This window comes from Odocoileus virginianus, chromosome 11 (assembly GCF_023699985.2).
Source record: "Odocoileus virginianus isolate 20LAN1187 ecotype Illinois chromosome 11, Ovbor_1.2, whole genome shotgun sequence".
NCBI lineage: Eukaryota > Metazoa > Chordata > Mammalia > Artiodactyla > Cervidae > Odocoileus > Odocoileus virginianus.
This window is the reverse complement of record NC_069684.1, coordinates 57825741-57851683: the sequence shown is the minus strand read 5'-3', so window position 1 is coordinate 57851683 and position 25943 is coordinate 57825741. Positions and strand designations below refer to the sequence as shown.

Here is a 25943-nt window from a genome sequence, read left to right as displayed (position 1 = left end):
GAGTAACCAGGGGCATTTAGAGCAATAAAGCCTTCTTCTTCCCACACATATTGTTGTCAGCGCTGCCGTGGCTCTGTTCCATACAGTTCCTGCCAGGAGCTCACCTTATTTGTAGAGTCAAACATGGGAGTGTCTGAGTACCGAAGGGCATGTTCATGGTACCTCCTCGGTGGAGTTGCCTTGAGGATCAGCTGAATCAGGATATGGGAAGATGCTCTGGCCAGTGCCTGGTACACAGCAACCTCTCCATGAGCCGTAGCTATGACATTGTGGGGTGGTGACTGTTACATGTATTGACAGTTCAATAGCCACCAATGCACATACTATATCCCAAATATTTTTAAAGTAAATATTTGACTTGCTTTTTTAAAGCAAATATATGACATCCAAAATCACTGTGGACAGTGACTATATCCACAAAATTTTAAAAGACGCTTGCTCCTTGAAAAAAATAACTATGACAAACCTAGATAGTGTATTAAAAAGCAGAGACATCACTTTGCTGACAAAGGTCCTTATAGTCAAAGCTATGGTTTTTCAAGTAGTCATGTACACATGTGAGAATTGGACTATAAAGAAGGCTGAGCACTGAAGAATTGATGCTTTTGAAATGTGGTGCTGGAGAAGACTCTTGAGAATCTCTTGGACAGCAAGGAGGTCAAACCAGTTAATCCTAAAGGAAATCAATGCTGAATATTCATTGGAAGCACTGGAGCTGAAGCTGAAGCTTTGGCTACCTGATGCAAGGAGCCAACTCCTTGGAAAAGACTCTGATGCTGGGAAAGACTGAGGGCAAGAGAAGATGGGGGTGACAGAGGATGAGAAGGTTAGATGGCATCACTGAGTCAATGGACATGAGTTTGAGCAAACTCCAGGAGATAGTGAAGGACAAGGAAGCCTGGCATGCTGCACTTCAGGGGTCGCAAACACTGAATTCAGTGAACCGAACTTAGTGACTGAACGACAAAATGACTTGTTTGTATTTTTCATATTTATTCTATATCCCATGGGGGATATTCTAATTATGAAATCATCCATTTATAAATAAAATCTGCTTAAAGTGACCTACTTTCTCCCTTACCTTTTAAATTCTGGAAAAGCAAGGCTTTTCGATCTCAATACTGTTGACATTTGAGGTTGAATAATTTCCTGTTGTATAGAGCTGCCCTGTGCATTGCATGGTGTTTAGCAGCATCTGTGGTGTCTCCTCATCAGATGCCCAAAGCACTCTCTTCCCAGTTGCAGCAATCAAAAATGTCTTCAAACATTTTCCCTTAGGGTTCAAAATTGCCCTTGGCTGAGAACCACTGGTCTAGAGTCATTCTGAAACAGACAAATAAACTACAGACACAGGTTCTCTAAAATATGCCTCAAACGTAAGATGGTGTGTCCCTACTGGGGATTTCACTCATGCTACAAATAGCATTTTACTAGCAGTGAAGTGAAACCCAAAGCCTGAGAGGGATGGTGAGATGCTCACCCACTAACAAGCTATGGTGAGCAAAACAGTCCAAACTTCTTCACTTATGCAAACTCAACATTTAATTTTCTGCAAGATTACCCACAATAATTACAAAGTTTCTATAACCCAGCCTCAAAAGCTTGAAACTCTGAGATCCATAAGAATTGATCTTTTATCGTTTACCTCCGCCGTGTACTGTGTCTGTGTAACATAGCAGATGAGTGAAAGCAATGTTGTCCTCTAATTTCTCGAAGTAGGAAAGTGAAACTTACCAAAATTAAATTATTAAATAATCCAGTGGAGAGAGAGAGTAAACCTCTAGTGTACAACCATTTTGATTTTAAGCATGCATCTTTCAGCTGAAAGATTTTTTTTGTCCATATGATAATAATAGTTTGACATTCTAAAAGTAATGCTGAAATATTAGCCGGTAGCTGCCGGTTAAAGATGGTTTGAGGCCAAAAAGCTGACATCTCTGGGACACCAGTGTGTTCACTCTGCCAGTCACATACAGTACTTTTGAAGCATTAGCAATAGCTTGAATGGACTTCCTACCAGGAATCTGCGGTCAAATGCTGACTAATGCCAGATCAACTTGAAGATTTCAGAGCCATTATGAAACATGTAAGCACTCTGACATAGTCAGAACGAAGACAACCAAGAAATTCACGCTATGACCAAAATTGGGTTAGGATCTTACTGACCAGGGATTAGAAAAATAGAGCTCAAATGAGAGAGAACACACATTCTTTCCACTTTCTAATATCCACATGACTTATAAGGTTTCATTCCAAAGGGGGAAAAAAAAATGGCACCCATATTTTAACTAAGTATCAGGCCAAGACAGTTTTATCCGAAGGGTATTAATTGCTCTGATGAAGGAATGTTGCACCGCCCACTCACACACTGGATCTCATTTAGTTGTTCCTTCATGTTTCAGATGCTATTACTGTCCTGGATTATGCTCCTATGACGGGGTGAAGCGGGCGGGGCATTGAATGACCAGGAACTAAGTGTGCATGTACAAGGTCATTTCTCTTTTGCTTAGAGCTGCCTCGATTCCATCTGCTGAGAAGCTGAGAGTATATCTTCGCTCCAGTGCCTGACCTAAGAGAGGAAAGTTAGGGGACTGAGGCAGGGAGAAGTCACCTGCATCCCTATGAGCCATCCCTGGGGGACTCCCCTTCCCCTGTCCCCTGGCCTTCATCTTTGTTGTTTAGTTACTAAGTCGTGTCTCACACTTTGCGGCCCCATGGGCTGTAACCTGCCAGGCTCCTCTGTCCATGAGATTTCCCAGGCAAGAATACTGGAGTGGGCTGCCATTTCCTCCTCCAGGGGATCTTCCTGACCCAGGCTCCCAAACTGCTGGTGGATTCATTACTGCTGAGCTGCCTGGGAAATCCCAGCCTTCATCTTTAGTTGAGGACAAAAACCAGAATCTTTGCACCATCCTGTAGCCACAGGTACCGCACCCACCACAAAAACAGACATCACAAGTTATTTCTTCTAATATTCTCAGGGCTGTTTGTTTTCCCCATCTATTTTCCCCTTTCTAATGCCCTTCCCACCCGGTCTTCAGTCCTACCTCACACCAACCCTCTTTTAAGACTGGAATTGCTAAGAGGTAGAAGCAACCCAGATCTAGGTGCCCGAAGACTCAATTCTGAGCCTTCTGCTCTCTTTTTAACAGTGTCCCTCTGAACAAGCCACTTAATCTTGCTAAGTTAACTTAGCTATAAAAGGGAAATGATAATTTGTGACTTCATAAACTTCCACTACACAAATATCATGTGTTATTAGAAGAAATACTTAAACCTAGAGGGGGTCATTCTGTATGTTATTTCAGTGGACCTGGTAAGAAAACAATTATTTATCGATAAGCACAGTTATTCTCAAGCAGCTTTCCTCAAAGCTGGCCAGATGGTTCCATGACTGTCTAAGGGAAAAGGTGAAAAGCCATCACATTTACCTCCTTTTAATCTTCCTTTTCTACCTTCATCATTTAAACACAGAAAAAGGGTTACTGGACAGTTACCAGATTTTCCCCAAGAACAAAAAAAGTTTTCCCAGTGGCCTAACTTTAGGGATGCTGCTTAAACTGATTGAGAAGGTGGTCTGACCTTGCCATTAACCTTGGAAACTACAAAGCTTTCCACATTTGCCTGTTTCCACTGTACATGGACTGCCTCTCATTTCTCACACAACACTTTGGGACCTCCCTCTTTTCCTGACCCCCTGTACTTAACGAAAACCCACATCTTCAAAACAAGCATGCAGAGCAGACGTACTTCTTGAAAGGGAACTCCATCTGCCTTACAAGCAGAGTGCCAGTCGGACATATCGTGGGAGCAGCAGGCAACTGTCTGGGGAAGACACCAGAGCATCTGGTGGACCCCAGGAGGCTAAAGCACAAGAAGGCACAGGATTCTCTCCAGTGCCCAGCCTGGATTCTACGGGGAAAAAGAACGTTGTAAACTATAGCCCTTATGTCATTCCTTAAAGATCAGGAGATGGTCTTCCAAACTTGAAGGCAAGAAGAAAACCTTCAGGGAAGGGTCAACCTCTCTTTCCACTTTGAAGAAAGAACCTCATTACGTACACAGGTGTGACTCTTTCATCCATGTGTCTCCAAGTTCTTAGAAGCTGATTAAGTGATAACCGTACCAATTAGAAGAGATCGTCACAGGAAAGAGAAAAGTCTTTTTCTGGAGGGTCAAAAACCAGAGGACATTCATATCTGCTATCAACTTCTATGATCTCAGGGAAATAATTTAACTTCTGTATAACTCCTTTTCTTCATCTGTAAATTAGGAAGAAAGTGTCACTGACAACCCACGAGATTTTTTTTTTTTTTTAAATCAACTCAGTAAGGAAGTAAAAACTTAATTTTAAATAAAAAGCATTAAATATTTAATAATATTTTTAAACATCTTGCCTTCTGCATATGAATTAATCTAACTTATGCCTATAGCTGCAAAAGCACAAAGGGGCTTTGGAAAGTCTTCATGTTCACATCTGTAAAAGCTAACAGATGGTTCTAATATTATTTGTCTGCATGTCAGTGTACGTATGTTTCTTTCTCTTCATGTGTCTATATCTTTGTATGAATCTTTATGTCTCAAAAAACAGAATAATGTAGCAGGAGAGTGCCCTGGATGTAAAGATAGAATACACAGAGTAAATCCCAGGTCCATTATTTCTAGTTGTGCTGCATTGGACAAAATAATATCTAAAATGAGGATGATGATTCTGGATCATCTGCCTCCACGATTGCTTGAGTGTTAAATGATAGCCATGTTCTATGCCACTCTCTCTCTCTCTCTCCTCTTCCTCCTTTTCTTCCTCCTCATTATTCATTATCCTTTTCCACCACTGTCTCTTATCTCTTCCTGTCCTTAAGATCAAGTTAAAGTATATTTCTAGATTTTTCTTATTATCAAGTAAATAAAATAAATTGCTTTTTACTGTGATCATCTTCCCTGTTTCTGGTCTGAGTCTCCTGAACATCTTGTGTGTGTGTGTTAGTCGGTCAGTCGTGTCCAGCTCTTTGTGATCCCATGGACTGTAGCCTGCCAGGCTCCTCTCTCCATGGGATTCTCCAAGCAAGAATACTGGAGTGGGTTGCCATTCCCTTCTCCAGGGGATCTTCCCAACCCAGGGATCGAACCCAGGTCTCCTGAACTGTGGGCAGATTCTTTACTGTCTGAGTCCCTAAATGTCCTAGAAGAAATATATTTCATGATTATTGGGTCTCTTTCATTCCAGAAAATACACCTTTTCCACCAACTCTGCAAACTGTTTCCAACTTAGTGAACAGTGTAGGGGAGATATGTATAGAAGATTATAAATTGGAGGCTTTGTCTGTCACTCACTAGCTGGGCAAGCTCTATTACCTCTTGTAGGCTCCATTTTCTCATTTATAAGATGCAAGTAACACTATCTATTTCAAAAGAATAATGGGAGAATTAAATCAATTATGATACCATTTAAAACACATGGCATAATGCCTTTTTAAATGGTAAGTACACAATAAAGAGCAGCTTTTATTATGTTAAAACTCAAACAGTTTTATTATTAATGATACCATGGTTAACATTAATAATGGTGATTTTTCAGAGGGAATCTTGAAGGTAGGACACTGCCCTATCAAATAGCTTAGAGACAAAAACTTCTAAGAATTGCTAACAATTACTGTGTACTAGACATTTTTCTTACTATTAATACTTTCCAGGTATTAACTCAGTTATTTCCTAGGTCATCATAGCTCATGAGGGGTTGATCCAAGGCTCAAGCCTGTGAGTTCAGGACTGGGATATAAAGCACCTTTCAAAATGCTAGGAAAGAGAGCATCTTCTAGACCAACCAAACTGCTAGTAATTTGTTATCAGTAACAAAGTACTGCGGAGAAGGCAATGGCACCCCACTCCAGTACTCTTAGCTGGAAAATCCCATGGACAGAGGAGCCTGGCGGGCTGCAGTCCATGGGGTCACACAGAGTCGGACACGACTGAAGCGACTTAGCAGCAGCAGCAACAAAGTACAGAGGGCTTTTCTGGTGGTGAAGTAGTAAAGTATTTGCCAGCAATGCAGGAGACATGGGTTTAGTCCCTGGGTCGGGAAGATCCCTTGGAGAAGCAAAGAGTAACCCATTCCAGTGTTCTTGTCTGGAGACAAGACAAGAACAATGGTAACTGGTAACTACCCCCAGTGTCCAGTGGGTAGTCTAAGGACAGAGCAATCTGGCAGGCTACAGTCCGCGAGCTTGCAAAGAGTCGGACAAAACTTAGCAACTGAACAACAACAACGACAAAGTACTGAAGCCTACTTATGATTTTCTTTCTAAACTTGTTCATTTATATTGGAGTATAGCCAATTAACAATTTTGTGATAGTTTCAGGTGGCTAGCAAAGGGTCTCAGCCATACGTATAAATGTATCCATTGATTTTCTTTTTAATTTAAATGAGTGTAGATATAAAGGCATAGCTCTTGCTCACCAACATTGTGACTTCCTCTCTACTGTTGGAAAGGAAGCAGTTATCCAAACTAAAACTTTAGGACTTGCTTAGAGCCCTGGGTTCATCCGTGGTATGAGGACCTCAGGTGCATCAGCATTTGCATCTTTTCATCACCACCACCACCATGACCATCATCACCACCGTGTTACTATTTATTGATCATTCTGTGCCAAGCATGGGCTTTCCCTGATGGCTCAGTGTTAAAGAATCCGCTTGCCAGTGCAGGAGATGTGAGTTTGACCTCTGGGTTAGGAAGATCCCCTGGAGAAAGAAATAGCAACCCACTCCAGTATCCTTTCCTGGGAAATCCCATGGACAGAGGAGCATGACAGGCTACAGTGCATAGGGTCACAAAGAGTCAGACACAGCTCAGCAACTAAACAACACCACCAACAAGCATTCTTCACATATATTTTTCTGCATGTGTTAAAGCAGGAAAAAAAAAATGTTGAAAATCATTGAGCTACACAATTCCAGATGCCTTCTGAAGATTTTCCTCATAATTCTACCCTACAGGACTCCACCACCAACCTTGAAAAGAAAAGAGGAATGACAATAATATTTACTGATATCTATCTTGTGTCAAGCATGAGATTAGGGACTTTCCATACATAATCTTATTTAATCCTCACCACAAACCTAAAATATAAGCATTATATTTATTGCTTAGTTGTTGTCACTGATTTTTTATTGTTTTAATCTCAGATGTACAATGAAGAAAATTACAGCTCAGAATGACTTGGTATCTTTCTCAAGGCTCACTGAGCTTCTAAATTACTGCTTGAGGATTAGAACTAAATGTATATGTCTCTTTTGAGCAATCTCTTTAAAACAGCCTTACCATTTACTAAACTGGCTTGTTTTCTTCCAATGTAACATAAACTCTCTCTTTTTTGGTCTGTTCAGTGGAAGGCAGGAGTCCTCAAAAGAGTGCCAGCCTGGGAATCAGAAATTTCAGCTTGTAGCCCTGGCTGTACAGCTCACGGGTTGTGTGATTCTGGAGCAGTCATTTATCCATTTAAAATGAACCATCTCCAGCTCTAATACTACACACTACAACTGCCTGAAAGTAGACACCAGACACCATCATCACTCACATGATATCAGTTCTAATGGCAGGCTTTCTCTCTGCCCTTGGAAAAGAAGATGATGGAGAGGGACCCGCTGGCACAGGAGCATTTGTTGACCAGACCACCAGACAAGGGTGGTTAAGGGGGAGGTTGGCTGGGAAGTGTGAGAAAGTCATCCACCTGACAGCTGGCCTGGCCTGAACATGACCATGGATAAACAAGAGTCCCTCTCTAGAGAATCCTGCTGGCATCTTGTCTTCATTCCTTTCTGGAAAAAAAAAAAAAAAAATTCATATCCCTGCGAAGAATGTATTGCCTTCGACACACAACTGCCAAAAACCCAACTGTAGGCAAAATCCATCTGACAAAAATCCCTTAACTGCTTTGATTCAGTTCTTAAAGGAGATTAGTGGTTGGAAGGTCACAGAGAAGCCAACCTACTGCACACTGCAGCCTGGAGTTTCAAAGCTCTCACTACTAAGGGGATCTCCGTACCTCATGCCCCTTCCCTCCAGGCCGTTTAATCAATGAATCAACAAATAGTTACCCAACGAGGCTTCCCTGGAGTCTGCAGGTCACTTCAGATGTGCCTCTCCAGTTCAATAGCAGGAGAAAGAAAAACAGATTTTTCTGACTCTTCTTAAAGTTTCCATTTATAAAACCAGGACTAACATGAAAAGACTGCGGGTCTCTTCTCCCTCTTTGTCTCTTCCCTTGAACCCTTCTGATTCACAAAGAAAAAGAAAACGCTATGGAGTTGAGAGAATAATAAGAGATAAAAGGAAGGAAGGGAGGAAGGAGGGACAGCAGGAGGCAAGGAAGGAAGGAAAGAGGTGGGGAGACAGACAAGAAGCAGAGAATCAGAAGCTTAGAGTTCAGGAAGGTCAAAGGACAGAGCAAACATGTAGACAATCTTCTCAAGATAAACCACAATGGAAAAGAATATGTAAAAAATATATATATGTATAACTGAATCCTTTTGCTTTACAGCAGAAATTAACACAACACAGTAAATAAGCATACTTCAATAAATTTTTATTTTTTTAAGAAATACCTCTTTGGTAGCATGTAACTTTCATGCTTACTACCCTGTGAATTACTACTGCTCTTTAGTAGATGTGATTATCTTCAAGAACTAGTTACCACTAGCTTTAAGCTTTTAGGATTGATGTAATGATGAAGGTCTTATACCTCTAGGTGTTTTTCCACTCTCAGCTCTGGCAACAGGATCACAGAGAAAATGCTCACGTTGCCTCAAATACCCACAGCATCAGAAATCAAAAATACACACACCAAAAAAAAACTTAAATAATTTTCTAAATAATCTGCATGGAAATGAAAAACTACATGGCAAAAAGATATTACTTTGGGCCTACGGCAAATGTTATGTTAACAAAACTACACCAGGTTACAAAACTAAATCACCATCTCCCAAGTGATGACCAGTTACTGCATGTACAACTGTCACTAGAGCAGGACCGGCCCATGATGTGACTATCGATCTCTGACCCAACACTTAGAGCAGGATTCTACTTCACCAAATGCTTCCTCGATCAAAAATAACAATGAAACTAGGAACAGCTTATGCCAGACATGGTGGAAAATACCTTGAAAATACCTTCTATGCAGGTGAAGTTAACCCTTTCACCTGCCCATGAGCAGGCCTGACCCTCCTCAGTCTACAGAGGACAATGTGTCCGACAGAGAGGTGAAATCACTTTGCTCCAATTCTTAAGCACAGTGATCAAGTCCGGAACAAAATCTCCAAGCCAGGTCTCACTCCACGGGCTGTGCTTCTAACCACCTTGTAGCTGACACTTTACTCCTGCTCTTCAGTGTAGGGAATCAAAACCAGGAAAAGTAAAAATACTGTATTTCATTATCATTTATCACCTCACCAAGACTTGGTGTTCCCCTGCCAGCTGCAAATTGCTCCTTTTCCTCACAACATGAATGACTACGGTTTCTTCTTTCCTTTTAGATAAGCAAACCTAGTATCAGAAGAGCTAACAAACCATGAAGCTATAGACAACCAGAACATTCCAAATTCTTCAGTCTAAGCATGGGACGAGGCACTCCAATATCTTAAAAAGCTCATTAAAAAAAAAGTTTAAATATAAGTACTGTGTTAACACTCATAGAAGCTCATTAAAAAAAAAGTTTAAATATAAGTACTGTGTTAACACTCATAGGTCTAAACAAAGAGTCTGCTAGATAAAACTCCTGAGTGGACACAGAAAAGACTGATGCTCTGTTATCTTACTGAACTTCTAAATTACAACCCCCAAGCGTTTTTCCACATGCTGATGGGGTCTATTGTAATGAAGGCATTAATAGAAAAATAAACAACCCAAATTCTATTATTCAATATGACATCTCTATATGTACAATGATGCATCTATTCGGAAGTATCCATATGATAAAAGTAGGTAAGATATACACACAGCATGATCTTTTGTTCCAAGATGAAACGATGATTTCTACCATCTGTGCATAGACCAGTTCGAGTCTATTTCACCTTGAGACACAACACACGTAGAGAGAGACCTTTCCCCAGGGTGCCCGGGATTGTCCAACACAGTGACTCTGAACCCCTTCATTCGCCAGGACCACCCTCCAAATCTGGCTTCTAAGTGTCCCCTTTCCCCCCAACTCTAAAGACTAGAGTTTCTTCTTTCATTTCCTTTAACAAGCACAGCTGAGATCAGTCCCAAAAAAACCACAAGGGTAGCGCTTGACACACATACAGTGTGTTAATGATTCCTGGTTGAAGGCAAATGTATGAATCTACAGCCACGCTCATGTCCAGAAACCATTTCTAGCAGAGAAATGCAAATCACATTGCAAAGGCGCGTCCTTGTAGAACTCAGCAAAGGTCTGCCTGGACTCCAACCTAGAGGTTAGACACGGCGCTTCTCCCAGAATCTGCCTGTGCTCATTACCATATTGCAGGAGTGGCTTCTAAAGCCAAGAACAGTTTTCAGAAAGGCCAAGGTTCTCAAATAATCCAGAAATTTAGGAAGGCAGAGAAAAGACAGTGGCATCACGTAAAAGCCAAGGAACAAAATGACCTATTCCTCCTACATCAAAGCTTGAGGACTTCTAAAGCACACTTTTAGCATGACCTTCCATGGAGGAAGCCCAGGAAGACACAGATGTCCTTTGGGTTTCTAAAAGGAAGGTACTTACCGTGAAAACCCACCAGTCACCACGCTTTGCCCAGCATGACAGTGGCCACCCTTCTCCACGGAAGCAGAGCCTGGGACCCACCAAGTTTGTGGAGCTGTCTACTTGGGTTGCTTGGGAATAGGTGAGGGGGGAGAGGGGAGCAGGGTGGGCAAGGTGGGGGAGAAAAGACGGACTTTCCCTTTAAAACTGAACAGAAGCTGATCCCAAATCACATGACCTTTTACCGTAATTTCTATTAAAATCATTTCATGTCTGGTTGCCTCTGCTCTCCTGGCTCATTTGTATTGTTTACAACAAGTCATTGCACTGGCAGGGAGTGGGGGCTGAATCCATGGTTACCCGTTTTTACATTCACTAGTTAAATGGAATGCAGCCCTGCTGTGGGTTTCAGGGAACCAGCTCTTAAGAAACCACAATCCAGCTATCAATCAGCCTAATCGGAGAGAAATTAATCTTATAAACCCAAGTATTGGTACATATTAAAAATTGATGGCGAAGGGGCACGGGCTTTTTATTGGTTGGAGTTACGAAAGTGGCCAAGCTGACATTCGACTTAGAGCTTCAGAGTATTCGGTCTGTGGTCTCCATCTGACAGACGCACACATTGTGCAGCTAAACAGCTTTCAAGAGGAACACGACCACCCTTGTAAATAAATCCTCCCTCCCCCCACCCCCACCCAATTTTGTGAGCATTTCCTTCACCTGGTTGCTCTTAGGATCCAAAGCGTGCCTGAACAACAGTTCAACCAGACTGCAAACCAGCAAAGTAACTTAACCAGATACACACAAGCCAGTAAAACGTCACACCGACAGCCTTGGGTAGGATTCAATTAAGACAAAAACCCCAGTGGAATGCTCTTTACGGGTAAATTAAAACTGCAAACTAATATGTTTCATTGAGAGCAAGGACGGTCCAAATCCATTCTACTGTCCATGAACTTAGGTGGTTAATTCTTCTAAAAACATTCCCCAAAGCAAACTTGTTTCTCAAGATGGACATGCTCAGCAATTATCATTCCTAATCAAAATTTACAAGTTTTCTAGTTTAATGCCCACCACCATCGTCCCACAAGTCACATCTCCACGCTAAATGAGAACAGCAAATAGTTAAAGCTAACATATTACAACCCCATCTACTGCAAAGTCACTGTATCAGAAGCTAGAATTGATTTGTTTCCTCAGAACGAATGGAAAATGAATGTAACAAAACGTCAGAAAAATCCCTCCTGCACTGCTAATCGGATATTGTATAATGGTTGATTGCAGCTCTGCCCCGTCTGCTTGCTGCCTAAATCGTACATACTTACACGTTCTGGGCTCTTCCAAGAGTTTGGTGCAGTTTCAAGGACAAATGTCTTAAGGAAGCCTCTCTACCGTGCAGCAGGGAGTCTAGCGCGGATCTGATGACAAGAGCGCGGTGCTAAATCTGACAACAGAGAAGGAAACTTCCTGCGTGGAGAGGAGATCTTGGAAAGTCTCGGGGTTAAAAAGGCTGCTTTGAATGTGCTGGGTGATCTGCTCCCTGGTTGTGTATACACAGTAGCAGCTGATCTGTGTTTGCAGCCCTGCAGAAAGGAACCTTTACTGAAAACCAATGGTATCACATTTCAGCGGAGCTGGTGCCAAGGGCTGGAGAGCAGAGCCACCTTTGACAACTTCACACAATTCAACCCAGCAGACTTACCACAGGTCACAGAGGCGCGTACAAGGCATCTCTCCCCTCCCACCCCATCCCAGGTTTCACCTCGAAGAGGTTAGCGCAGTTCCCCGGGAATCTAAACACTGTTACCGGCTAGACTCTGCCAACAGTACAAGGTATTTCCTGGACTTTTATAAATATAGTCCCCAATCCCTGCTGTCCTGACCTACCATGGATTGTATTTTTATAGAATTTTTAAAAATGAACCTTAATTTTTAAAAGGCACGGTTCTCTATTATACAAAACGTCAGATCCACGGTGGGTTACTAATTCCGTACTGAGTATTTCAGGCTCCCTGGACATTCCTCACAAATAAACCGAGGGAAAATAAATCAGGACTGGAGACCTGGGTACCTAATTCCGAGTTCAGAAGTCGGAGCTATCAAATTCCTGTTTGGTTGGGGGCCATCTTTTTTACTGTTGATTCTAAACTGGCCACAACTGTAAAACTTCACTCCAGGCGAACCTACTAATAGAATAGGCTCTTGGGATTTCAGGATCAGGCAAGCAGAGTATGAATATGCTGTGCATATCACCTTCTTTCACCCTATGATGGAGGAGAATGGAGATTCTAGACCTTGCCAGCTCCAAGAGGAAAGTGAAGAGAGTGTAAGAGATAGAGGGGGTTTAGGGGCGGGGTGCTGGCTGCTGGGCAAACTTGGTCCAAATCACTGGTTAACCACTTCAGTATCTGTGTGTGCCTCAGGGCGCTTCCTCCTCCTCCTGTCCTGATGACAAGTCTGCTGCTGCTGCTAAGTCACTTCAGTCGTGTCCAACTCTGTGCGACCCCATAGACGGCAGCCCACCGGGCTCCGCCGTCCCTGGGACTCTCCAGGCAAGAGTACTGGAGTGGGGTGCCACTGCCTTCTCCGGATGACAAGACTAGGCTATGGTATATTATATGGTATTTTCTCACAACTGCACATCTTACTTCAAAGGGTAGAAATCAGGGCTGACGGTTTAACCAAAGGCCGTGTTCAATGTGTCAGGCAGCACAGGGACGTGTTTACCTGCTTCTCTGAACGCTGGCCCATAAGCTGCCTGGGCACCTGGTCAATTACCCAAATCTTTCGCTTTTCATTTTGCCCACACTACAGTTCACATGTAATGGTCATTTCCCTACCCTATAATGTAATGACAGCTTCCTATCCTGACACGACTACTTTCTACCTACTGGTGATTGAGTTGTTTAAAATCTTGAACTTCTGATTCTTCACCTATGAAATGGAGACAGTGTCTACCACACAAGATTACTGGGAAGATTTAAAGAATAATATAGGTCAAGGGCTGACCCTAGGTGCCTGGAATGCATGTATTTATCAACATTTACTGAGCCCCCTCAGAAAAAGGCACAGGGCCAGAATCAGGGGTACAGGTCAGCTGAGACACAGCCCCTATTATCAAGCACAATGCTTCCAGTATCTTTCCTCCTTTCTTCTCACAATGTGTGTAGTCTCCATCATACACCAAAAAAAATTTTCAAATACTCGGTCCCATTTGATTCTATGATAATCCTATAAGACAGAAGAAACTATGCCCATTTTGCAAGTGGGAAAACCATGGCTTATAGAGGTGAGAGTCACAGAGCTAGTAGATAATAGCTGGGGACTTCCCTGGTGATACAGTGGTTAAGAATTTACCTTTCAATTCAGGGGACACAGGTTCACTCCCTGGTCAGGGAACTAAGATCCCACATTCTTCAGGGCAACTAATTCCAAGTGTCAGAACTAGAGAACACTGCACACTGCAACAAAGACCCAGCCCAACCAGAAGACAAAACTAAACAAAACCTGTAGCCCAAACTTCAATCCAAGTTCTAATTCTGTCACCATACATATGAATTTGTCACATAGCATTTATTTTCTGCACAAATTTATACTGTATTGTTATCTTAATAGTTTTATGTGCATTATTGTACTTCCCTAAAGATACTGTTGGAGAAGAGAATGGCAAGCCACTCCAGTATTCTTGCCTGGAAAATTCCATGGATAGAGGAGCCTGACAGGCTACAGTTCATGGGGTCACAAAGAGTTGGACACTATTGAGCGACTGAGCAAGATAGTCTAAGTCTTTAAAGAGAGACTTAAAATTATTTTCTATTCTCTTAACAGACCTAGCCTGATGCTAAACATACTATGTGTTTAATATATTTTCCTAAATGTAAAAGAAACTCAAGCTGGGTTCATTTACTCCCTGTGATCACTCTCACAGGAAGCCATAGCTTCTCAACAAATAATGGTTGGGAGGTTCTCTGTCACCTTCCAGTGTCTGTGCTATATCTTTGTGAGAGCTAAGGTGCTTTAGTCGTGTCTGTGTGTGATGCTATGGACTGCAGCCCACCAGGCTCCTCTGTCCATGGGATTCTCCAGGCAAGAGTGGGATGCCATGCGCTCCTCCAGGGGGTCTTCCCAATCTGGGGATGGAACCCACATCTCTTATTTTATCTGCATTGGCAGGTGAGTTCTTTACCACTAGCGCCACCTGGGAAGCCCGTGCTATGTCTTCAGTTACTTTCAAATAATTATACACATGTCAAAGTTTTTAACATTGCCTCATAATTAAACCACCCCAAAATTGTTTTCTTCATTGGTTTAACATATATTCTATACATTAAGACCCAATGAATTTTGATAGGAAACATTGAATATTTACTTTTAAATTCAAACTTGACCCTTAGCTATCTCAAGATTCCTAAGTTCCCTCTAGTTTCGAGGTTTGACAAGTCACAGAGTATAGAATTACATTGATCATTATCTTGTGAATTAGAGCAGAACACACTGCCAACCAACCTCAGGTTAAACCCAAGCAGATTTCTGAATTTTTTAAATAAATATACTGTCTGCACAAACAGTCCAGATTTCTTCAATAATTCTTGATCTACTGCTTCACCTTAGGTTTTGAAATGTAGTCCATTTCTGATGGAAGAATTGGCTAGACACTTATCAGTGAATCCTACATAAAAATATTTTTGAAGGAGATCTGTAAAGAATCTAGAATTTGGAGTTCAACTGATGCATTACATTAATTAGCTCTGTTATATCTTGGAAATTTTTCCTTGAATGAAATTTATATCATTATTAATTAGTACTTACTGCCAAACAATGATTCCTTTGGCCTTAACAAAAACCCAGGGAAATCTAGATTAACATCAATGTCAAGTAAAAAGTGGAATGACAGGCAGTGTTTGAGACAAAGAAAACAATGACTGGATTCATTATTTTTGTTTCCAAAGTCATTCCAAAGTCATTTGTTTCCAAATTCACACGTGTATTTAGACAAGCTGTGGCCATCTGTAAGGGTGGGTAAATATGTTCCTTTTGCACTGGCATTGCATACATTAGAATTACCAGGCTTGCTCCATTCAACGGGCCAGCTGCATACTATTTCCTGCTTCCTCCTTAAATAAAATATTATGTAAACTACCCACCACATACTTGGTCCACAGTTCTTGGACCACAGTGGACAAGAAACATGCTTCCCAAAGACCACTCTGGAGCTAAACAAATTGACCTCAGCCTTGGGCAGACCTGTTCAGCATGGATGATTGCTTGACGCAGTGACTTTTCCTCACCATTTAAAAATACATAGAATGTTCAAGCACTTTTACAGCCATGAGTCTCACTCAACTCCCACAACCATCTTGAAATCAAATGCTTTTCTTATTTACATGTTTACCGATACGACAAATTTAGAGAACTTAATAATTTCCCAAGGTCAGACAGGCATGAATGGCCCAGGAAAAATTTCAAAATGCATGCTCAAACTCTAATTCCAATGCTTTTCCACGTAATTCACATACCATATTCTCTTCAGGAAGAATGTGCATACATTAGCTTCCCTCTTTTTCCTTTTGGTTCCTCATAGTACAGATCAGTTAAATGCAGACCAAGCTCTCTCTCTCTCTCTCTCTCATTCAAATACACACACACACACACACACACACACACACACACACACACGCATGCATGCACATACACACACACCCACCCATATGCCTCTTTTCTACCTTCAGCTGCCGTCTATCTTTTCTTCTCTCACATCTTGGCCAATTACTTCAAACAGAATTGTTTCTCTACATCTTTTTCACTTTCCCACTTTTCAATAATTGGCTGTCAAAAACCAATCGTATTATAGGTGATAAACTTAGGTGTACTGCTAATTTACACTATTCCCAGGGAAAAAAATATTTTGCAACCCTGTCTCTAAAAATCCTGAAAGTTACTAAAAGTTTCATTCATAAATTTTTGTTTTAAAAAATCCCTTTCAGATACTCTGCAATAGTTTCCATCTATCGTTTTAACTTCCATTTATATGTGTATTCTTTTAAACATCAACCCTCTAGAATCTAGATAAATGATAAACTATCAGTCAGTTTTATTGCCTTTATGTTACACTCATCACTTGTCTCATAACAGCATTGTTTTTTGCAGTTTTTTTCATCACTGATGTATAATAATTTACTCTAGTAAGTAATGCATGATCTTATGGCTTAGCCTAGTAAAGTCATCTGCATTTAAGATTATTTTCTGTGGGGAAAAAAAGCATGTAACTAATAATTATCTACAAATGAAAAATTTCAGTGTAGACTTGAGTGTCTAAGTTCCATAAGACTTTCATTGCAAAGCCCTGAACCTGAGCTTACTTACTACTCTACACATTAACATCTCCAGTCATGGCATAAGGCTACACTTCTGTAAATAATTAGCTTATAGAACAGAAATAACCCAAAGTATGATTAATTGGTTTATTCATTATTAATCAATCACTTAATTCAGAATCACTGGAGACCATCAAGTCACATCCCTTCATTTTAGCAATGAAGGGACAAAGGGACATAGTTCTCAGATGAAGAAGACAGGCAGATCACATTATGGACTCTGCTCAGGACCATTTTGACTGTCCCTGAGCTGAAGATCAATGTTCAGTAATATACCCATTAGCTAAAAAGCACAAATTTCTAACTCTGATGGATCCAAAGGGTCCTAAGGTATTATGTCCCATTTCTGTAACCTTTGGAAAATAAATGTTCATCCTAAGTAGAACATGAATTTCTAATAACTGAATTAAACGGTTCATCTAAATAGCCAACTTTGGATTTCTCTCCACACATAATAACTTGGAAAAATATATAGCCTGTGTTTACTAGAGCGCTATAGCCACAGTCTCTAAGAAGAGCTATAACTTGCTAACAATTTTCCTGATTTATGTTTGAAAACATACAGGGCATGAAATGATTTCTGCAACCTTACCTTTTCCTCAAGAACACTGGTAGGCAGAAGACAGGTTCCAAAAATAATGCTGGATTGCTTGTTGCAGCCTCTTTTTTAATAGAAATGTGTGATAGGTAATTATATGTGCTCCTCAAAAAAAATCCATCATTAGATTTTTTTTCCTGATTAAGAAAATTTTTAAAAAAAGAAGGAAGGATGAGGATGGAAAGAGGAAGGGGGAGAGGAAGGAGGTGGTGATAAAAGCATCTCTATTCATATGATGTTTATATTATAAAAACTGATTGCCTTCTTGCATAAGAAAATGCAATAGATATTCTTCTAAAGAACAGCTTACAGATAATGTATGGTTACAAACCATAACACGCTATACAAATGTTACTTTCTGTTATCAGTGTTTAACATATATGGAAATTTACCTCACAATCTATAATTGTGCTAATTAAAACAAGTATTTGTGAATATAAATTATAATGGTCATAAAATCAGCCTTATTAATCTAATATATCTTAGAGTGAGATTGGATTTAAATGGGTCACTCTGGTAACACAGATACAGGAAAACACAGTTTATCCTACCACATAAGTATCAGAATAGGAGTACAAAAGTTTTTCTATGCTTCATATAAAGTTAGCATCCTAAATTTGAATCTTCCAAACAGTCAAAGATCACTGTGACAGCTATGCATACTTGCCACGTTAAAAACAAGAAGTCATTTGTGTAAGGAAAGTCAAATCAGCACATTCATTAGTTAGCATCCTTTATAGGGCCCTATCCAAGTTATTTATTTTACCAGATGTGCCATCTGAAACAGCTGTAAGTGTCCATAAGTAAATAAGATAGCTTTGATTCTCCAGGGTCTTGCATGTGACCACAGGAATTCTAAACGTATTTAACCCCATTTTATGGTAACTATGATCATTCCCTTGTTTACACAAACCAAGTATCTTTCACAATAGAAATATAAACAGAGGCCTGACTTAAAACTACCAATGATTCTTCTTCACAATCACAGGTATTATTGAGCATAATGGTATAAACACATTATAAAATAGTTAAAGGTGTACATATCAGAAGGAGAAAGGGAGGAAGAATTAACACCCCATACGATGGAGCAAGTCAGCTAAGGGGGGAGTGAGCCTTCATAATTGGAAATCATTTAGGCACTTGAATGAATGGCATCTAATTTCCAAGGGAAAGGAAACTGCCCTAGCTATGTGAAAAACAGTCTTAGCATCACTACCATATGTACTTAGGGAATTTTTATTTGATGATTTCCAAAGATATTTCCAGTGACCTCAATCTGAAGATTCAAAACCATAAGGTTGTGCGTCCACATTCTATGCCAAAAGACTGAATTATTTTCTGCCATCATCTCTCAAAAGAAGGTACTTCTTGTTGGCCACCACTTACCACTGATTCCAATACAAAACACTATTACAAACTCAGTTGAAAGTAATGTAAAGAAGATGGTTCCAGAGGAAGATACTTAAACTTTCCTGCAGCGCCCTATGCCATCAGCTCCCTTGAGAGCATAAGGAGGATACAGGACTCCCATATAATTCCCTACTCTGATTCCTAAGGCCCACTTACTCTACTGGAACGACACTGCTAACCTCAAAAACTAAATTGCAAAGCAGAATTATTTCACAGCTTTTAAAATCTGACAACAAAGTGACAAGAGAAAATTTCTTTGTTTGCACATGAGGTACATATTTTGACTTTATCAAGATACTGTAAGAGAATTTCAAAAATCACAATATTCTGAAACTAGGTAATCATGACTTCAAAACGGCAGACTCTATTGTTCACAGAGAAATTTTCAGTTGGTTTTTTAATACCAGTGGTTCAATGGAAAGATTTTCCAACTGCTCCCTGGAGAAAACAGAAGATCTGCATTTAAATAGAGATATAGTATTTCCAAATGCACAGTACCTAGAAGGCAGATACTGTCAAGGTTTCTTAGTAAGAGAGAGTAACTCAAATGGTTTTAGGTACACTTCGAGGCTGTAGCCTCTTCATTGCATAGCGCTCCGTCTGTTTCCATAACTTTCCTTTTTCCTTTGTGCATTCTTTGTAGTATTTATCCCAAGAAGTTAAAATTAAACCTTTCTCCACTGCAAACTCCCCACACTAGCAACCAGCAATTACTAGTGTACACATCATTTCTGATGTGTACAGAAAAAGACCACAGAAGATAGGTTGGCCAGAAATGTTAAATAATTGAAAAGTATAATGACTTAATAGAGGAGTAAGCTTAGTTTACAATGCAGCCCATTTAAAGCCATAAAGATACTGTGTAAAAATTTTATCTTGTGGTTGACCATTACATATCCTATCTATTATTCAAAAGTATCTCAACATTGTTTTTCTTCATTAATGTGGCTTTTGGCATTTCCCTCAAAATCTTTCTGTTCCCAGCGTTTTCCAACAATTTTGAAACAAATACAAAATTCCTACTTTCTATGTTACAAATTTCCCTCACTGGGATAATGAGATCTCCAGTGTCTAATTGAAACCAATTTCACAGGTCAACTTGTAAGGCAGCCTTTAACTTCCTTGGATGTGATTTGTTTTACATTGAACACAATCAAGCAGGCACAATATTAAAAAAGAAAGAAAACAGGGCTAAAGCTACTTGCATGGACACATCTGTAAACAAAAAAGAATCTCCTAAATAACCTACTTTCCTGGGAAACATTAAACCAGGGATTTGTCTATATTATCAAATGTCACAGGGCATCAGGAAAGTTTCGCCTTGACTGTTCAGCTAAGGTACGTAGCAAGTTCATGAAGAAGAAAACAAAAAAAAAACAGGAGAGAGACACTTGGGATCAATTTCAAACATAAGCCCATTACCTCTGGAAGGCTCTTGAGAAAATTCTAGCTGCAACTGAAATGTCCCTGTAAACAAGGTTTCTGAAAAGAAGCAACACTTTCCCTCCCAGCCCTTCGGCTACCTGCCTATGAGGTTGGTTACACCTTATCTGGCTGTCCTACCATCTCATGCTGATTCAAATTCAGAACTCAAAGTGAAAGATGAAATATCTTCCAGATCACTTAATATTGAAATCCTGTCGCAGTAATAAGTGGTGCTCAGTTGGAGATGGGAACATGGAACTCTCTTGGTAACCTTTTAATTTCTGAAAAAATTGTACAGAGTAAATTGAGTGGCACAGACATCATAACTAAATGGACTGACCTGCTCTATTTTGTTAAAGCACCACCCACTGGCAGTTCCCTTGACTCTCTTGGCAATCCCCTCTTAATGAAGATCGGCGGGTTTCAGTAGACACCAGGCACTAAGATTTAAATGCTATTTTGATTTGCTGAAGAAATGATCTTTTATTGACATTCATCTCCCAGTCAATGGACAGCTCTCTGTGTTATATGATACCATCCTCCACAGAAATGCTTCTAATTCTCCATAACATGAGTGGAAAGAGTTATGAGAACTGTTTTAATAAAAAATAACAAAGCCATGCTTAACAGACAGATCTATATTTGAGAAATCATCTAGGCCTGTTTCATGATATACTCGATTCATTTCGTACTTGAAGGAAAAGAAGCCCCATCACGTGACTTTATCTCCATCCATATTTTCAAATGCCTTCTGTCAGCTATTCCTCAGCTCAGATTTGAGAACTGTTCGAATTTCCCTCTCTTGCCTACAAGGACAGAAAACTGATTCTCAGGTTGGTTAACTCATTTTGGTAACATCCAAGCTACCGGACAGGAAAAAATAAAAAAGAATCCAGACGCCCCTTTCCCATTCCTCAATCCCATCCCCTGCCTTCCCCTGGAGAACTTTTCTTCCCCTTTTTCCTTGCCTGCTGCCTCTGAATTTGGGCCTCTTCCAAACACACTCCCCTATTTGGTCTTTGGGCAGCGTGAGAAACAAAAGAGAGTCTCTCTTCAAAACTAGACTAAGTCATTCAACTGCTCCGCACCCCTTCAAAACATCCCCAGGTCTCCTGCTTCTTGACTTCAAGTATTAAGCAGGAGTGTTCTGAAAAGAGTAGGAAGTCGTACGTGGCCCTAACAGCTGCACTTAACTCACATGCTGAGCATTTCTTTCTTTCTTCCTCTTTTTTCTTTTATTTTTAAAGAGAGAGAAAAGGTGTTATTTTCAACATTGCCCTCTGGTTTAGAGTAGCAAAAATCACGTGCTTTCAGCGTCTGCCCGTGTCTTCTTGGGAGGCCACTGGTGCTTGGCCGTCCACCACCAACCCCCAGCAAGCAAGCCTCCGTAGTTGAAACCGCCCCGTGTGGCAATTCACAACATCACCCGAGCAAGCACGAGAGATAAACACAGACAGAGTCGCTTCACAACATCGAGGCTCCGCGAGGGACTTCTCCAGGCCCTTCCGGACTTTTCCAGAAATGTGCATCAAGATTCTGGAAAGGGGGGGCGGGGGCGGGGATCAGGGAGGGGAACCGGAGGAGGCGAGCCTGGCCCTCTGTCTCTCTGACTCTCTCACCACCAAACATTGGGGGGTGAGGGGGAGGGGGTCTAGCCTGCAGATCGTCGGAGAGACTTGAGGGCTAGAAGGGGGTGGGTGGTTTGAAATACTTAAAATGACGGTCGGGTGACCTCCGTGTAACTTCAGAGAGTCCCACGGGAAGGTGAACGCGTTGGAGAGACAGAGAGGGTGAGGCGTAGAGGACAGGAAGGAGACACCTTAGGACTACGGCAGCAGCAAGCACCAGAAGGATTTTTCCAGCCCACGACAGCGGTCCTCAACTCCGGACACCACCCTCTCCCCAACAGCCCCCTGCCCCGCTCCCCTCGCCCCCAGGACCCCCACCCCTACTCATCCCCCACCGCGGTCCCGGCGCCCTAACTCTGCCCTGACTCTTTGCCACTTTCCCAAGCCCTGAAGTCTCATCCAGGAAGGGGGATGGGAGAGGTGTTTTAAAGAACAAATCTCATGGAAATGAGAATTGATCAGTGTCTCTAGCACACACGCGCTGACAGTTTTGCAGTCATGATAAGGCGAGTCTACGACAGGGGACAGTACTCATGGTTGTGTTATGGAGGGAGGGGTTGCTTTTTTTTTTTTTTTCCTCCGAGAGACTCTAAACAAGTGAAGGGGGGAAGGGGGGGAGCAATAGAGATTTCCACCAGGACTGCAAATCAAGGATGCCCCCGATGCAAATGTCTGTCTCCAGATGTTGATGATAAAGGTTTGGACCAGTTACCTTGGCAGGGTCAGAACTGCAGCAGGTTAAGCAGGTGAGTCGTCGGGGATTTTAAAGAAGCCGAAGCCGGTCGCTTTGGCTGGGAAAGTCTACAAAACCCCCATGCAGAAACACTGCACATCTTACACACGCCTCCTTTAACTGGGCTCCCGCGACCTCGGGCGGGCGAGGGGGTGCCGGCCGGCGCGCCGGGGCCAAGGGCACGGCCCCCCGCTGGGCCCCCGCGGGTGCGGGGCCGGCCTGGGCCCCGGGGTCCGCGTCCCGCGCGGCTGTGCACTCACCGAGCCGGGCGGCCGGGGGCCGAGGGGCGCCCGCCGCTAGCCGGAGCGCCCGGGCGCCTCCCTTTGCTCTTGGTAGCGTCGGTCCGCACTCCCTGTGACCCAGGACGTCATGATGCCTGTCTGTTTTCTCAATGATAACTTGGCAGAAGAAGAGAGAGGCTGCCAGGTTCTCCGCGGGTGGTTACGTGGTATGTGCACGTTTCTCTTTGCATGCCTTTCTCTCTCTCCCTTTTGCAAAATAAATATCTAGATTTCTCAAAAAAAAAAAAAAAATCCCGGCACTGTCATGATTTGATTGCATTATTGCGTTGGCATAATTGACGCCTCTGGGTGTGTATTTATGTGTCTGTGCGTGTGGGTTTTTTGTGTGTGTGTGGGTTTTTTTTCCCCTTTAAATCCTGCTGCTGTTACTGCCGCCGCAGCCGCCGCTGCCGAGCGGAAAGCAGGCATGCGTTCATCTTTTGTCTTTCATTTTACCTTCAGGGTGACATTCAGTGCCAACGGCTCCCTTTTGACCGTCGCCAATCCCCGGCTGGGCAAAATACGTTTGGGGAAACTTGGGGGGAGGGGAAAGAAGCGCCCCTCTTCCCGAACGCTGGGGTCTCCGTTCCTTCCAAGGCCAGACTCCAAACCATCCCGACCCACCGCCCACCGCGGAAAAACCATTTTCCCTTCTACCCACCGGGCCCAGGCAGAGAAGCGGCACCCAGACAGCGAGGAGCATCCACCCAGGGCCAGACATTCCTGTTCTCGGCTGGCAGCTGCTGACTTGCATCTCTGTTGCATTCCCAGTGTGTAGGCCTCTCACAACTGGAGCTATTTTTGTCTCCCAGAGATGTTCCTTAAAGCCCTTTAAAAATGGGGGGGGGGGGGGGGGGGTAGAGGGGGCAGGGAAGAAAAAGAGACAGAAAGACAGAAAAGGGCCAACTTCCTATTTGAGGGGCTCTCTGGACACATCCGGAAATTTGGGGGTGCTCCTGGGCATCTGACCCACAAGGGGAGTTTAAAAGGGCAGAAAGGAGAACTAGCTTTTATTTGAATTCGTCTACAGCAACAAGAAAACTTTTTTTTTTATTTTTTTTAATAGTGAGGTAGTATTGTTGATCATTCACTGTATGTGTTACTGCTCTCATTATGTTCTCTGGAATCAGTAGGGAATGTCTCAAAAAATATTCCTTAGTGTTTGTTTCTGCAAACATAAGGATGTATTTTAGATGGTGTGGCTACATGACAGGTAAAACTGAGAGCATGTCTTTTTGTAATCTGTAGTTTACGCCACTTGTACATTGATATGATTTACGTAGCTTCTATTAATCACAGTATTGTATAGGTTCATCACTACAGTACTATGAATTGCTGAAAAATAAAAATCTAGCATGAGGTTTGGCAAATGCTTTGCCCTTCTTTTCACTAATTCCCCATTTGGGGTAGTAGAATGGGCTTCCGATTTTTTTTTCCCCCAAGCCCCTTGTTGACCTTGGTCACCATCATGAATAAGTGAAGTCACTGATTCAAATTCTTAAAAGATGACAGCAGAAGCCAAGTTTGCAAAATATTAAGCGTGGAGGAGAGTATCAAATCTGGATGAGTTCAGAAGTTTTTCTCCCCAATCTGAGAAAAACTTTTGAACTCATCCCAAATAAATCTTCAGCTGCTGTAGGTTTAAAAACAGTTTACCTATTTGTGAGCTTGGCTCCATTTAATGAAAAGAGCAAGTCAAGTTTTAGGGCTTTTCCATTTCAACTCACAGATCAAGAATGACTAGCAAATTCCAGAAGGAAGTCATTGTAATTATGCAAAGACCAGGCCATTTACATTGGAGCAGAACCTCACTAAAGTAAACCTAGGGAGGGTCTCAGGACTCCTGATTAGTACATTCCAGAAGTGAATTCTATCTCATCACCCTTAATAATCGGACAGAGTTGTATAGCTTTGCTTATCAGTCTTTTTGGAATGCCCAAAGGATGAATCAGTGTAGTTTTGTCCCGAGTTTAGAGGTTATCAGGGTCAAAGATGATTCTAAAGAAGGCGGAGTCTGTTCAGAACTCTTGAGGAGACATCCTCTCTCCACGTTCCTGGTGACTGTTCAGTAACTATCCAAGAGGGGCTCATTACTATTCCATCTACCAACCTGGTTCTCCAGTTTGTTTACTTATTAACCTCAGAACTAGACCCTTAAAGACCCACTGCCAAGAGAAAGAACTATCAAAATTTGACTAACTTTAATCCCTTGAAATTCCATTTTTTTGTTCAGACAAATGCCTTCTGTGCTGTTTTGTCACCAGTCTACATGCTCGTCCGTGCAGGTCACCAAGCAGTTTCCTCCCACAGAGCTGAGCTATTTGAGCAACCGGTATCGCAGCGACATACTCAAGTTCTCTGGAGGTTTGAGTAGATCCCTTGTAAGCCCAGCTTGTCTAAATCCAGTTCTGGCTGGGAACTGGTCTCTCTTATTTACTCAAGTTCAAACTTCTCAGACTACTTTCAAGTCTTTATTTTCTGGCTTTACCCTAAATATAATAGTTGATATTGTTGTAACATGTTCAGTTTACAACTGATTATAAGTTGTACAATTGTTTGTAACTTCCCAATCAAACCAAAGGGCATAAAAGAGCTTACGAAGGTAGATGGAACATATGCAAGGCACTGTTCTAACTGTGTGTTTAGAAGTAATAAATCTAATTAAATCTTCTCAACCACAATGTGAGAGAAGGGTTATTGGTATTCTCATTGTATTCCCCAAGGAAACAGAGGGACAGAGAAGTTAAGTAATTTGCCCAAAGTTACACAATTGGG

The 25943-nt window shown here is 41.8% G+C and overlaps 1 protein-coding gene across 4 annotated transcripts in view; it reads right to left on the bottom strand.

Moving 5' to 3' along the window:
• Positions 1 to 23981, bottom strand: part of ESRRG (estrogen related receptor gamma) — a 625441-nt gene extending 601460 nt beyond the window's left edge. Inside the window, exon 1 of one of the 4 annotated variants that reach the window (XM_070474514.1) lies at positions 23830 to 23981. The gene's annotated coding sequence lies outside the window, so the exon portion shown is untranslated. Of the gene's footprint in view, positions 1 to 12044; positions 12246 to 22866; positions 23041 to 23147; positions 23236 to 23829 lie in introns of those variants that run through there. The other 3 variants (XM_070474512.1, XM_070474515.1, XM_070474517.1) reach the window with 3 other exon arrangements.
• Positions 23982 to 25943: the final 1962 nt, after the last annotated feature.